Source organism: Chamaea fasciata, unplaced genomic scaffold (genome assembly GCF_029207755.1).
Source record: "Chamaea fasciata isolate MVZ Bird 193981 ecotype frontalis unplaced genomic scaffold, bChaFas1.0.hap1 SCAF_6, whole genome shotgun sequence".
Taxonomy (NCBI): domain Eukaryota; kingdom Metazoa; phylum Chordata; class Aves; order Passeriformes; family Sylviidae; genus Chamaea; species Chamaea fasciata.
The window spans coordinates 53439712-53452925 of NW_027094091.1; positions in this window are offsets into that span (position 1 = coordinate 53439712).

Below are 13214 nucleotides of genomic sequence, written 5' to 3' on the forward strand. Positions count from 1 at the left end.
TGTACGTATTCCATTATTTGAACGTTCTTAAGGTGTTAAATTCCCTTCTCTTTTTTTTTTTTTTTAAATGAGATGCATGGTTTTTATTATGAGTATGAAGAGAACATCAAAACAGAACAATATATGTAGTGGAACCAGAAACTTACAGCAATCAGGAATAATTCAAATACAACAATCACCAATATTTCAGATAATAGACATAATCAATAACACATGTGGACTAAGGTAATCAGCAATCTCTGAAAAAAAATTGTCTAAATATTGAATCTTGGCAGACATGAAATTTACAAAATTAACTTAATAGAACTCAGCTTTTCTCAACTTGACAGAAGGTAACAGAGCATTATATTATTGGACCTTAGGTAAACATAACTGCAAATTAATACCGTTAAAAGTTATAGATACAATAAGATGTAGCTTATTCTACTATCATTACCACAAAAAGAAAATGAAAAACTGAACAATCTGTAAGAGAAATAACAGCATGATGGTCTACTGGAGGGATAAAAGTCACTACAAGCATATCAAACTTATAAGTAATTTAGTTATGAGAAAAACCCATGCTGACTGCAAATTTCGCGGAAACAAATTTAGTAAGACCTCTTAGAGTGTGGGGTAACTGAAAAAAATAATAATAACGTGTAATCTGGCAGACTGTTGAACAGCTGAGTAGCTTCTCAAGACTGGATTTTGTGTAATTTAATCCGGCAAATTTGTTAACATTCTTGTTAAAGAAAACAGACTATTTTGAAATCTTTGACAGGTAATCAGGGCATTTACGGCTTTCTATCTCTCCAGCAACTGTAAAACTGTAAAAAATTCGAATTCAGTCAGAAAACAAAATTAACTTAAAACCCGCTATATCACCACGTTTTCAAGGTATACAAACACGATGCATAAAGCTTTACTAAACAGAGGCAGTCAGAACCCACTCCGCGCTGGGGCAGAGGGGCTGCGCTGCCCGCAGGGAAAAAGGAGAGGAGGAAATAGAAAGAAACCTCCGGCCGCTGCCACCTCGCAGCCGCTGCCGGGGAAAGGAGACCCCAAACGCCGCCGTGCTGTGCTCACATCCGCAGGGATGAGATCCCGAACTCTGCCCTGCCCGGGCAGCGGTGGAGCCGTGCGGACCCTCCCGGGGCTGCCGCGTCCCCGCCTGCCCCCAACTCCCGCGGGAGAAAAGCAACACAAAACCCCCCTAAAGGCTGCGAATAGCAAAGGGGAAAACAGCGAGAACGCACAGAGAAAAGGTTAAACAGGCACAGAGCGCTTGCGGCTCCCACCGCCGGGCCCGGGGCGGGCGGAGCTCCGCGGGGAGCGGCCGCCGATGCGGGGCCGGGCCGGCAGAGCCGCCGGGGCTGTCGGAAACGCCGCGCGGAGCCCGGCAGGGAATGGGGGAACGGCATTGGAGCCCTCGGCGGCGGGGAGGAGCTGTGAGCGGGGCTCGGGGCTCTCCGGAGGATAAAACTCACCCGGCGGAGCCGCCGCGGCTTTTCCCGGGGAGCGGCCGCCCCCATCGCCGCCCGGGGCGCCGCGTCCCGCCGGAGCCATTTCGCGGGGGCGCCGCACGCGGGTTCCGGCTCCGGGCTCCGCGGCTCGGGCTGAGGCGCTTCCCGGGCGGCTTTTCCAAAAGGCAGCGGGAATCGGCCGGCGGAGATTGCCCGGATCGTACCGCGGGTTTAAACTCTCCCTCTGCGCCTCGCCCCGCGGCGCCCATCTCCATCTTCCGCCGCGCCGCGCGGTGATGCCGATTCCGCGCGTCGGCGCGTAAATTCATACTGCGCGGCGCGTAATTTCCATACTACGCGGCGCGGCGCGTATTTTCATACTACGCAGTGCGTATTTTGAGAGCATCAAAATACGTGGCACGTATTTTCATACTACGCAGTGCGTATTTTGAGAGCATCAAAATACGTGGCACGTATTTTCATACTACGCAGTGCGTATTTTGAGAGCATCAAAATACGCGGCACGTATTTTCATACTACGCAGTGCGTATTTTGAGAGCATCAAAATACGTGGCACATATTTTCATACTACGCAGTGCGTATTTTGAGAGCATCAAAATACGCGGCACGTATTTTCATACTACGCAGTGCGTATTTTGAGAGCATCAAAATACGTGGCACGTATTTTCATACTACGCAGTGCGTATTTTGAGAGCATCAAATTACGTGGCACGTACTTTCATATTACGCAGTGCGTATTTTGAGGACCTCAAAATACGTGGCACGTACTTTCATACCCCGCAGTGCGTATTTTGAAGACCTCAAAATACGTGGCACGTACTTTCATACCCCGCAGTGCGTATTTTGATGTCCTCAAACTACGCGGCGCGTAATTCCATACCCGGCAGCGCGGCGCATCTCGGCTTTCCGCGGCGCGCCCCCTCCGCTGTCTCCCCCGCCCCGTCCCGGTGGCCGCGGGGCAGTTTCGGGTCCCGCTCCCTCCCCCCGGGCGGCGCCTTCCCGGCAGCTCTGTTGGTTTCTCTGTTGGTTCCTCTGTTGGTTTCTCTGTTGGTTTCTCTGTTGGTTTCTCTGTTGGTTCCTCTGTTGGTTTCTCTGTTTCTGCCCGCTCGGGTCCCGCCCCGCCGCCGCTCCTTGTCTCGGTGTGTTCGGGGCCGTCCCCGCCCGGCTGGAGCTGCCGCCGGAGCCTTTCCCTACTGTATGTATTCGCAGGTTGAATTCCGTCTCGCTGCGAGCTGCTCGTTCCCGACTTTGTGTATTCCGTCTCTCGAGTCCCGGCTCGGCTCGGCTCCGCGTCCTTTTTCGCGGCAGCCTCGGCCGTCGCCTCCCGGCATCGGGCCGGCTCATCAGATACTATAATAAGTTAGCCCAGACTCCATTATTTTTATGCGGGGAAAGCCAATTCTTTATTCACATAACTTATTTTTTACAGTTTTCACAGGCCTCGTGTGCAACTTTAATTGGTTAATAGCTTTCTTGCCGATTACTCTATTGGCTGGTAAAAGGTGTTCTACTTGTCTAGCAAATCTGTATTCTTGGATTGTTTACATATTTTCTTTACTGATTCTCATGGGACAACTCCTTTGGTATTTATTGCAGGTGCATTTGTTTTTCAACCCAGGATTAGGTTGTTATGCTAATGAGTTCTCAGCCAAGGTTGTTTTTACATGGGAACTTGCAAATTACTTAAAGTGACAGGCTAACTTGGGCAATTTAACAGAGCAGGCCTGATTTTATGAGGCCTTTCTTTTATAAGTCTTTGACCTGTCACGACATCTTAGTCTCTACATTGACAACCTTTTCTTTAATAGAAATAACTTTTTGCTGAAGAAGGGATAGCAGTGGCTAGATGGCATCTTTTTTATTTTTGGTGATTTGGCAGACTGCTGAACAGTCTGAAGAAGCTGAGTAGCTTCTCGAGATTGTATTTTGTATCGTTTCATCACGCAGACTTGTTAACATTCTTGTTAACGAAATCAGACTATGTTGACATCTTTGATAGGTAATAACGCACTGCATTTACTGCTTTCTATCTCTCCAGAAACTGCAAAGCTGGAAAAAAATTAGAGTTCAGTCAGAAAACAAAATTAACTTAAAACCCCTATATCAACACATTTCCAAGGCATTCAAACACAATGCCTTGTAAAGCTTTATTAAACAGAGGCAGTCAGAACCCACTCCGCGCTGGGGCAGAGGGGCTGCGCTGCCCGCAGGGAAAAAGGAGAGAAGGAAAGAGAAAGAAACCTCCGGCCGCTGCCACCTCGCAGCCGCTGCCGGGGAAAGGAGACCCCAAACGCCGCCGTGCTGTGCTCACATCCGCAGGGATGAGATCCCGAACTCTGCCCTGCCCGGGCAGCGGTGGAGCCGTGCGGACCCTCCCGGGGCTGCCGCATCCCCGCCTGCCCCCAACTCCCGCGGGAGAAAAGCAACACAAAAACCCCCTAAAGGCTGCGTATAGCAAAGGGAAAACAGCGAGAACGCGCAGAGAAAAGGTTAAACAGGCACAGAGCGCTTGCGGCTCCCACCGCCGGGCCCGGGGCGGGCGGAGCTCCGCGGGGAGCGGCCGCCGGTGCGGGGCCGGGCCGGCAGAGCCGCCGGGGCTGTCGGAAACGCCGCGCGGAGCCCGGCAGGGAATGGGGGAACGGCATTGGAGCCCTCGGCGGCGGGGAGGAGCTGTGAGCGGGGCTCGGGGCTCTCCGGAGGATAAAACTCACCCGGCGGAGCCGCCGCGGCTTTTCCCGGGGAGCGGCCGCCCCCATCGCCGCCCGGGGCGCCGCGTCCGGCCGGAGCCATTTCGCGGGGGCGCCGCACGCGGGTTCCGGCTCCGGGCTCCGCGGCTCGGGCTGAGGCGCTTCCCGGGCGGCTTTTCCAAAAGGCAGCGGGAATCGGCCGGCGGAGATTGCCCGGATCGTACCGCGGATTTAAACTCTCCCTCTGCGCCTCGCCCCGCGGCGCCCATCTCCATCTTCCGCCGCGCCGCGCGGTGATGCCGATTCCGCGCATCGGCGCGTAAATTCATACTGCGCGGCGCGTCATTTCCATACTACGCGGCGCGGCGCGTATTTTCATACTACGCAGTGCGTATTTTGAGAACATCAAAATACGTGGCACGTAATTTCATACTACGCAGTGCGTATTTTGAGAGCATCAAAATACGTGGCACGTATTTTCATACTACGCAGTGCGTATTTTGAGAGCATCAAAATACGCGGCACGTATTTTCTTACTACGCAGTGCGTATTTTGAGGACCTCAAAATACGTGGCACGTAATTTCATACTACGCAGTGCGTATTTTGAAGACATCAAAGTACGCGGCACGTATTTTCATACTACGCGGTGCGTATTTTGAGAACATCAAAATACGCGGCACGTAATTTCATACTACGCAGTGCGTATTTTGAGGACCTCAAAATACGTGGCACGTAATTTCATACTACGCAGTGCGTATTTTGAAGACATCAAAGTACGCGGCACGTATTTTCATATTACGCGGTGCGTATTTTGAGAACATCAAAATACGCGGCACGTAATTTCATACTACGCAGTGCGTATTTTGAGAGCATCAAAATACGTGGCACGTAATTTCATACTACGCAGTGCGTATTTTGAGAGCATCAAATTACGTGGCACGTAATTTCATACTACGCAGTGCGTATTTTGAGAACATCAAAATACGTGGCACGTAATTTCATACTACGCAGTGCGTATTTTGAGAGCATCAAATTACGTGGCACGTACTTTCATATTACGCAGTGCGTATTTTGAGGTCCTCAAAATACGTGGCACGTACTTTCATACCGCGCAGTGCGTATTTTGATGTCCTCAAACTACGCGGCGCGTAATTCCATACTCGGCAGCGCGGCGCATCTCGGCTTTCCGCGGCGCGCCCCCTCCGCTGTCTCCCCCGCCCCGTCCCGGTGGCCGCGGGGCAGTTTCGGGTCCCGCTCCCTCCCCCCGGGCGGCGCCTTCCCGGCAGCTCTGTTGGTTTCTCTGTTGGTTTCTCTGTTGGTTTCTCTGTTGGTTCCTCTGTTGGTTTCTCTGTTTCTGCCCGCTCGGGTCCCGCCCCGCCGCCGCTCCTTGTCTCGGTGTGTTCGGGGCCGTCCCCGCCCGGCTGGAGCTGCCGCCGGCGCCTTTCGCTGCTCCGTGTATCCGCCGCTGGAATTCCTTCCCGCTGCGGGCCGCTCGTCCGCGGCTCTGTGGATTCCGTCTCTCGGTCCCGCCGCCTTTGCCGCGGCAGCCTCGGCCGAGCCTCCCGCGATTGCCTGGAGTCCTCAGCTGTGGGATTAAGTCAGCTGAGACTCCGTTTTCTTCATGCGGGAAAAGCCAATTCTTTATTCATGTGAATTATTCACTGATTTTATACAGTTTTCACAGACCTCGTGTGCAGCACCTATTGGCCGGTAGCTTTCTTACTACTGCATTGTTTGGTCAGAAGGTGATTTGTGTGTGTGTAAGCAACCTGCTAAGATTCAGGTTGTTTACATTTTTCCTGAAAGTGATCTTACTGTTTACACAGATGCACTTACTTTTCAACCCAAGAGTAGGTGGTTGTGTTAAGGAACCTTTCATACCAAGATTGTTTTTGCTTGGGGACTTGCAAATTGCTTAACTGCACTTTAGAAGAGATGGCAGGCTGGCTGTTAATTTGATAGAGCAGGCCTGATTTTATGAGGCTTTTCTTTTATAATTCACGACAGGCAGAGGCTTGCTCATTTTCAAGCCATCATTGCAGCATAACTTTCAGTCAGAGCTTGTAACTTTTCAAGTTTTCATTTATTTTAGTTTCATTTTGACAAATAGGTAGAACCACTTGTACACTGGATCTGAAACATTTCAGATACTCATTTGTTTTGTATTAATGCTCTTTTTGGATGTGCTGCACTTCATTTGTTCCGCTCTTTGTCACCTTTAATTGCTCTGAACTGCTCCAGGGCTAGCCCAATGTCTGCTTTAACTCTTCCTTCTCTCTGCCTTCTGGGACAACTTTCCTGACAAATCTTGTGGCTTGCAAATATTTGCAAAGAATAAAATTCAATTTGTTTCAAAACTCACCTGGTTTTGCTGATTGTTGGGCTGGGACGTTTTAAACAGGTTGGTGGCAAAAAGTAAAAGTTTCACTTCCAGGTCTGTGCTGGCTCAACTGGCACAGGACACAGAAGGTAAGGAATAACATGGGAGAGAGGGGAGGTTGTCAGGTAATTAAAACCCTTTGTGAATATCATTTATTTAGTCAAAATATCATTTAATTAGTCAAAGAGTCTGCTGGAGAACTTGACCATGTGTGTAGCAAATTTCTTCATCTCTTCTCTCCCCATTTGCTATTTAAATAGCCCATACTCTATCAAGGAGAATTTATTTAAACCCAGCATTTTTCCAGATCCCAAGCTCGCCCTGCTTGCCTAAAAGATGCGAATATTTTTTATTCCGTGCCTTTCGTTTTCCTAGGGGCTAATTTTAGTGGCAGATAAACAGAGGTACTCAATAGACCAATGGGAAACCTCAAGCACAAGCTGATCTTTAAAGAGGTGTTGGAACACACGTGCTCCCTGCACTGAATTCCAAGCAGGACTGTTCATGAAGGTGCTTGTGGAATAATCTGGTTTTGCTGTTTTTCTTGAGCCCTGGAGATTTGTAGGAGTTATCAGTAAGGGATGGAGGAAATGGGGTTCCACCTGCTTTTATTGACCAGCTTGGCCAAATAATCTCCAACCCATCCATTTCTACTTACTAATAATTAAGCTGGCTTTGAAATGATTATCAGTGTACAGCAGCTGTAACTCTCTATACTGTGTAGTAAATAATTCTGATTAAAATCTTTTCAGGCTAATCATTGCCAGCATCAATTTAAATAAATCATTCCTTACTCTTTCTATGCATGATTTGGGTTGTCATCCTTCATCCTGGGAGACAGAGTTGTGCAAAGGTTCCCTGACACCTGAACAATCCTTTAGACATAAACCAGTGATTAAAGCTGGGAGCAGGAATGGATCCAGGCATACCCATCCGCTCTCAGGGCCAGCCAACAGCTGCAAATTGAAGCTCAGCACTCATGGGAAGATCTCCCTGCTAAACTTTGTCCAAGGTATCCATATGGTCCATGCCAAGATCATAAATTTCAAGCTTTTGCTGTTAAAATTCCTCTCTCCAAGGGGAGTTGGACCCTGACAGCAATTTTGGGTAAAAGTGTCAGTATTTTACCACCTGCACAGTCATTGCCCTAGAGCTGCACTTGGGTGAAATCTTGAAAGGACTCTCTACAGCCCTGAACTTTGTCACTCTCCCTCACAAGACTGCAGTAGTTCCAGAAATTACACAAAGGAGGCTTCCATTTAATCACCTCCCTAAATGAAGCACCATCCTGTTCTTTTGAGATTTTGCCTTAATAACAAACAGCACTTTCCCTCTTCCCTTGCTGGCTCTCACAAATTCCCAGGCACCTTCAGGAGAATTTATTTAAAGGACTAGACATCCCAGGAAAATCAAAGGCAGCTGGGAAGTTGTGTGAAAGCCCAAAATGCTGATTTTTTTTCCAGCATTGCTCCAGTGTTGGCATCTAGTGCTGCGAAAGGATGTGTAAGGAAAATGAAATCCAAAGGAGTTTATTCGTTACCCTGGTTCTGTAGGAAAACTTCAACCTGCAACCTGATTCTGTAGGAAAACTTACATACACACAAGAGCTGCTCCCAGAGATTTTTTAACAGCTCACCAAAAACCCCAGGGATAGAAAGACATCCCTGAAGTCCAGGAACAGCTCTGCTCCAAATTCCCAAGACAAGGAGCTGGATCTCCCCTTGTTAATGTTAATTAACATTAATAGTTTGTCTCACACCTAAAGTTGAAAATAAAATGTAGAACCTTCACCAGCTTGCTGTGGATTTAGTTACTCAGTGATAAGTGACTGAAAAACTACTGGAAATTCATGATACTCACTCAGCCAAGTCATCCTTTTAACCTGATTCTGGAATTCCGGAAAATAGACACAGTCCTAGAAAACAGCCTGGTTTTCCACGGCAAGGCTGTTGGGAACTGCTGGAGTATTTCCATCTGTTACCCACCTTTGAATACAAAAAGAGATAAGGTAGAGACCATTATTTCCATACATTCTCCTAGGCACATCAAAACGCCTCCATGATTTTATCTACAGGATGCAAACAACCTTTTTGGTTTTTTGGGGGGTTTTTTTGGCTATAGAAAGTCAGAAAGAGAAAAATCTTGCTGTCACCTCTCATGCCCTAAGTCATGATAAAGCAGTAATTGTTTATCACCAAAAACAGCAGAGAAAGCTTGAGAAGGTGGAATTTGTCAACCGATGTTTTACATTATTATAAAATGAAATCTCTCCTTGCAGGAGTTAGGAATTAGTAATGAAAATGTTAAATGTGACAAATGCTCAATTGGCTGTGAGAGGCTCAGTTTCCTGGGAGCTCAGTCCCACTTGGATCAGGGCACAAACAGTTCTGATATTATTCATTTTACAACTTACTTCTTCAGGCAGTTCAGCGGTTCCTCTTCATCCATGTGGTATCCACTCTTTTTCCACTCATCCCTCAGCTGCTGCAGTGCTGTCCCAATTCCCTTCCCAGAGGACAGCCCCATCTTCCGGAGATGGCGGCTACTGATGGGGAAGGAGGGCACAGTCCATTCCTGCATTTCTTTCAAAAGCTCTCCCTCTCCTTGCTACTTCAGGAGCTCAAAGGTCTTGGCATTGGTGTTAGCTTCCCTAGACTAGAAGAAAAAAGGGGAAAAAAAGAGAGGGTTCGGTATGAAACAGCAAAGACAGCTCCAAGTGTGCTCAGCAGTGTGCTGTTCCCATTACTCCTTGTTAGGCAAGATCTTGGATGAGGTGGGACTAAGGAAGCAAGGAAGCTCTCCTGGCTCACAACTGTTAAAATGGAGCCTTGCAGGCTCTGGGAGATCCTTGGAAACCCCCTGTATCCCAGGTAATAGCTGTAATGCTTATCCATCACCTTTCCTGTGGGAGACAGGCCTGGCCCTGGGGACTGGTTCTTGCCCTCAGGATCAGGTGCTGCTCCAGAAGTGCAGAATTCACCTGGAAGTGACCTCATTGTGCTGTGGAAGAACATCCAAGGTTGCCTAAGGCATAGTGGGCCTTGGGAAGAACGCCAGGAATTGCACTGATTTTCTATGCACAATTCAGAGCTGAATTTCACAGAAAAAAGCCAAATTCTCCTTGAGGTCCAGCTCCTGTTCCATATATTTCAGTAGGACAGTACAGCAAACTGCCAGTCCCAGGTAAGGTCACAAGAAACGGAACGGGACATTTTTCAGCCTGACTGACTCTTAAATCAGTCCAAAATTGCTGCAGAGCACAGGGTGCTCAGAACTGCTAAATACAGTAGGACTGTTTTTTAGAAATGTCTTAAAATGAATTCAGTTCACTGTGAAGTCCCAAATGAAGCAATCTGAACTTCACTCATACATCACGAAGTCCTGGTATGGTCTAAGTGGTTCGGGCTAACTCCTGCCTGTTCTTCACCAAGAAAAGGCCAAGGCTTTTTTCTTCCTTGGAGATTTTCAGCCTCAGGTCCAGGTTTGTGACATCATCCTTCCCCCTGAACAAGGATGTCAGGACAGTCATGGATTTTGGAGACAGATTTTGGACTTCTAGTGACTCTGACAAATTCCTCTAAATTCCTGTCAAGTAGCCCTAAAAACACACAAGAAGTGCAAAGAAGTGTTAATAAGAAAAGTGGGTGTTAGCACAGGATAGAAATAAAACCTCATTTCTGTGTAAACCCAAGTTGATCTCAATTTGCCACAAAATTCTGTCTGTGTAAGATATAGGAGTAGGAAATCAAAATCCCCCCCTTTTTAATTAATTTTAAAAGCTCCTGTTCTGATGTTAAAACAATTTGGATCTTATTAAGGCTATTACTGATTATCTATTAAATATGGGACAAGACACATAAAAAACTGATTACAATCAACAAAACTTATTAAATCCAGTCATGTCACAGACACAGGGTCTCGCAGCATGAGAAAAATAAAGACAATGTCCAGTATCTCTGGGGGAAATTGAGATCAGTGACCATTGTTTTAAAGTCCAAACAGGTGAGACTCAGGAGAAAGTCCATTAGCTGGAAATGTTGATCTTTGACATCACAGAATGTCTTCTTGGGAGCTGGAACAGGGAATAGCTGAAGAAGGTTGGTAGGAACACTGTACCATGATGATGACAAAAGGCTTTTGTTGCCAAGTTTCCTCTGTAAGTCTCCAGACACAGCCCTGCTCTGGCACTCCTGCTTTTGCTCTGTTCTGATTACAAAGGCTGGGTGGTGGTGAACTGATTTCTCTTCTCACTGGGCCTCATTTTCTCAGAGCCAATTGCTGTCTGATCAAATTAATAGATTGTGAGGTTTTTATCTTCTTTTCTTCGTGTTAGAGCTGGAATTAATACATGGGAGTCACAGTTTTGTGTTCGGACTCAAGTCTTTATTAATTTTCATCTATATTACAGTCTCATGAGTTGTGAGCAAGTAGCGAGTTAGAAAATAGAGGTAAAATGGATGCCTCTAACTCTTTCCAAGGTTATTTAAGCGCTAATCACCCAATAATGAGATGACACCTATATTATTCATACTTTTAACCCAATAATTGACCATACAAGGGCCACATTGTGAACCTTCCTCACCCAGTTAGAAAAAAACACCTGAAACCAAGAAGAAGGACTTAGACAACGACCTAAATCCTCCATATTGCTCCATATATATTACAATATATTTAAACCCCAAATTCTAAGTTTTTCACCCTGTGAGATCACACAATACTATTCAAACTACATACCCATAACCGTAGTGCAATCAGTTTCAGAAGCCTGTTCCAAGGCCTCAAGTCAAATGCCGTCCCTGCCTGAGGGTCAGTGCCCCTCAGCACAGAAATTTTCAGCCTCAAGGGTTCCAACCATAGATGACTACTTTTAACCTGTTGATGATAAAAACACATGCCTATCTTCTCTTTAAGTTAATGAATTAATTAGGCTTTGCTGTTGCACATTCAGTTGGGATCTAGATTTAATGATCTTTTTTCCAAAATTTTAATGTAAATATTGCATTATTCAAAATTGTCTTAACCTTTAATGTACATATTGCATTTGAACATTCTTAAGGCATTAAATTCCCCTTCTCTTTTTTTTTTTTAATGAGATGCATGTCTTTTGTTATGAGTATGAAGGGAATATGAAAACAAAACAATATATGTAGTGAAACCAGAAATTTACAGTAATCAGGAATAAGTCAAATACAACAATCAGGAGTATTTCAGATAACAGACATAATTAATAACACATGTGAAATTAGGTAATTCGCAATCTCTGAAAACTGGAATAAAACATTGTCTAAACCTAATACTGAAAGTTAGCAGACATGAAATTTACAAAATTAACTTAATAGAACTCAGCCTTGCTCAACTTGACAGAAGGTAACAGCATTATATTATTGGACCTTAGGTAAACATAACTGCAATTTAATAACTTTAAAAGTTATAGAGACAACAATATGTGACTTATTTTACTGTTATTAACACAAAAAGAAAATGAAAAAGTGACCAATCCATAAGAAATAACAGCATGATGGTCTACTGGAGGGATAAAAGTCACTACAAGCATATCAAACTTATAAGTAATTTAGTTATGAGAAAAACCCATGGCAACTGCAAATTTTGCAGAAACAGAAATTTAGTAAGACTTTTTAGAGTGCAGGGTTACTGAAAAAAATAATAATAACGTAATTTGGCAGACTGTTGAACAGCTGAGTAGCTTCTCAAGACTGGATTTTGTGTAATTTAATCCGGCAAATTTGTTAACATTCTTGTTAAAGAAATCAGACTATTTTGAAATCTTTGACAAGTAATCAGGCACTGCATTTACGGCTTTCTATCTCTCCAGCAACCGTAAAACTGTAAAAAATTCGAATTCAGTCAGAAAACAAAATTAACTTAAAAACCGCTATATCAACACGTTTTCAAGGTATACAAACACGATGCATAAAGCTTCACTAAACAGAGGCAGTCAGAACCCACTCCGTGCTGGGGCAGAGGGGCTGTGCTGCCTGCAGGGAAAAAGGAGAGGAGGGGAAAGAGAAAGAAAATTCTGTCTGCTGCCACTTTGCAACTGCTGTGGGGGAAAGGAAACAACAAACACATCCATAGGGATGAGATTCTTGACTCTGCAATGCCCAGGCAGTGGTGGCAGTGGAAGCTGTGCAGACCTGATTTTATAAGGCCTTTCTTTTATAATTATTCCACCTGTCACAACGTATGATCACAAGAAAGTCAGGAGGTTGGGATAAAAATAGTACACATCAAAAGTGTAGAAAATTGAAGACAGTGTACAAAGGATCCCAAACACAAAACTTTCCCTTTCTTGAGTTTGCCTTTTTCTATCTGCACTTGGAGAGAGCCATCCCAGACCTCCCAGCCACAGGCAGTCACAGCTGTGTAAGAGCACAGTCTCCCAACAACTCTAAACAAATGTTCTTCCTTCAAAAGGGCTTTCAGGAATTGCCTTGCTACTTTAAACCACCACTGTGCTTAATGAACTCAGACATCTAAAAGAATAAGCATTGCTACATATATTTAAAACTTGGGGGAAAGTTCTCTAAAAATATGCTTTTGAATTTTACAAAATGCTCCAGCTGCTCAGGTAGGAGGAACACGTCCAAGCTGTGCAGCAGCTTGTTAGCAGAGACCAAACTAAAGGACCTAAAGAAGAGGAGCCAGCCCAGACCTTTCCC